The following is a 3,019-nucleotide window of genomic DNA, read 5'->3' on the forward strand; positions in this document are numbered from 1 at the left end:
CACAAGCTATCCCCCATACCCACTTATGAAAACCTTAAGTCACTATTCCTCCCTACCTAGTCAACTATTTGTCCTCTCATACTCCCCTCCAGCAAGAGATCTTGATCAAAAGCTGGAAAACCCTCATCTCTCCTTCCACTTAACTCACTCTCTCACCAAGAAGCAAGCACCTCTATTTCACTTTCTCTCTCTAAAAACTCGAGACTCCAAGGTTGATATTGAGCTTTTCACTCACTTTTGGTAAGTATTTTCATCCTACATTTGAACATTCTTCACACCTTCACTCAAATTATGGATCTCTCATAACAAATATCGCCATATTTGCTCTTAGATCTTCAACTCTTCAAGCACTTACCAAGTGTTATTGACTTGGAAACCTCTTCTCTCTAGCATTCATATAAGGAAATCACTCAAGGTGAGTTCATACCCCTATATTTTCATGCTTTCTTCAAGTTTTAGGGGGAATACAAGTTAACACACCTTAATATAACTCAAACTCATACTTCAGCTTTTCACAAAAAAAGTTGAGTCCTATTCACGGACTGTTTTGACCATCTTAAACTCAATATCTTTCCAAACTGTTTAATATTCAAGTAGTTCAGGTTTATAACTTTCTAATGACTACTTTCACATCTCCATACGATTTTTCTACAATTTATGGTGATTTTTATAAAACTGTCTATCATTTCAGAAACGAATTCGGACCGGTCAGTGAATATGAACATTTTCACATAATTTAGAGACTTCTAAAAATCATAATAAAAATTGTGGATAAACTAGACACATTTTCTAAACTCTCAGAGTTTACGGATTCAGTTTTCGACTTCGTATGATTTTTCTATGATTTTTCTAAAACAGTACAGAAAGGTTAAAAACTAGTTCACAGCTTACAACTTTCATAACACTTTGTAACATGTTGAACAAAGTGTTTGTCTTTGATGACTTCATATTTTACATGTGTTTTCTGTTAAGTTACATTTAAATAACAGTAATTACTCACTGAATTGTAAGAGTCCTTTAACATTACAAACATACAAGATGAAACATAAGAAGTATGGATATGCATTACTAAACACACTACACGTAAACTCGTTATCGTAAATTATGAGACACATCTTCATTGTACTCTTAGAGTACGGGTTAAAATTCCTGTAAGTTATAACCAGAGTCTCTTGTAGGGAGAGCGTGATAATTGTGTATAGATCTATATTGGGATTGACACCCCACACCTTGTTGCTAGCTACAGCGGGACCTGCAGGTCTACGGGTGACAATTGTCATAACAAATTCTAACGTCTGAAAAACATTGTAGCAGGTCATCTAGTCGTAGTATGGTTATAGCGACTCACATAGGGAGTTAACAACACTTAAAGTTTACGGGAAATTCTATTTTAAAAAGGGTTTTATCTATTTAAAAATTGCATTCTTCGTTAAAATTACGAAACACACTCATACATTCGATCTTGGGATTTAAGACTACATAACATTTATAAGGAAAATATTGGATTTTTCTTGTGTATACATTACATTTACAAATAAAGGTTTTCCAATACTACAACCAAAAGCTTATGAACTCACCAATTAATTGTTGACACTTTTTCGAAATTACTTGTATTCTCAGGAAATCAGTGAAACAGGAAATCAACAGCTTTTGAGGATGGGACGTTAAATCGTCAAACATTTTATTTTTGGTCATCATAGTGTAATTGATTTTGAAACAAGTAAACTCATACTACGGTGTATGATACTATACATGAAGTCATTCTCAACCCCGGACGTTTCCGCCATCCTTGGCTTGGGGGTGTGACATAATTACATGATATTTGCATTTGCATGAATACATGTATACATATTTGTAAATACGATTAATACCAGCAGCAACATTATTCATTTGGGATGTGCTTCTTGATGCAACATCACTAGCTTTATCCACTGCATTGTGAGCACCTTCTTTGACAGCATCCTTATTCAAATAAGACCCCTAAAATGTTTATAAAAGTTAGTTATTAGATTTGTACACAAGTAATCAACACCTCCAATTGATAGAATCGGCAAATCTAAAATTGAGATTCGATCAAGTCTACTAACAATACAATAAATTGATTGATAGATTTTTAATTCAATCCTAGGTACAGATCAACCAACGATAGAGCATAGAGAATTATATATAGCTACTGACATTTTCAATTGATATAATCGGCAAATTCAAAATTGCAATTCAATCGAGTCTACTAACACAATAAACTGTTTGAAAGATTTCTCATTGAATTCTAGGTACAACTCAACCAAAGATAAACAAAAATTAAATCACAATCACATAACAAAAACAAATTTTACCTCAGTTTTAGAAACGTTAGATGTGGTTGCGATTGTGGACGAAACCTAAAAATCACATACGTAGGGGGTCATCGCAGCCTCGATCTTAATATGTCGTAAAGAAGAAGGTGAGATTAGGTCGAAAAATAGAAAGCCCCACCCATCATCAAGGATCCTATCTAGACCATTATTCTCTGAAATCTGGATATATGTTTACGAGTGAGGTCTCCGGTGGCGCGACGACCGCCCGAAGAAGAGAGAGATTCAACAGTGGAGCCTAGATTGATGGAGTATTTCGGATTTCACATCGATTGACGATATCGATGATGAAAGTTGGATTGATTGTCAATCCAGATCTGGAGGCGGAGGAGAAGTCGAGGAAGAACTTGAGCGAGGAGGCGACGCCGTCCGGAGGTGATGCAACGACGGGAGGAAGGAGGGAGATATCGTTGACCGGTGTATTCTCTCACGATCTATCATCGATGATTTTAGGCCGGAGACAGAATGATGAAGATGAGAGAATGTGAGTTTTTTAATTATAAGAGAACGTGAGTTTTTTAGCGGTTTTCTTATCACACCTCCTAATTGCTTCTTTTTTATTTTTTTTTTGTTTTTGTTTTTAATATTTTTAATAAATACATATTATTATTATTAACATTAAAAATATACTTATATTTTTTCGTTCGGAATTTTTTTCGTGTTAT

General features: G+C 34.7%; 1 long non-coding RNA gene across 1 annotated transcript; it reads right to left on the reverse strand.

Annotated features, from left to right (window-relative positions):
* Positions 1-1,657: 1,657 nt before the first annotated feature.
* LOC145113729 (uncharacterized) lies at positions 1,658-2,553 on the reverse strand. The gene is made up of 2 exons (XR_013710839.1): positions 2,337-2,553; positions 1,658-1,980 (listed from the first exon to the last, which is right to left on the reverse strand). It is a non-coding gene; the product is annotated as an uncharacterized LOC145113729 (long non-coding RNA).
* Between the last annotated feature and the right edge of the window lie 466 nt (positions 2,554-3,019).

Source organism: Lactuca virosa, chromosome 5 (genome assembly GCF_052849685.1).
Source record: "Lactuca virosa cultivar CGN04683 chromosome 5, Lactuca_virosa_CGN04683_v6, whole genome shotgun sequence".
Classification (NCBI taxonomy): domain Eukaryota; kingdom Viridiplantae; phylum Streptophyta; class Magnoliopsida; order Asterales; family Asteraceae; genus Lactuca; species Lactuca virosa.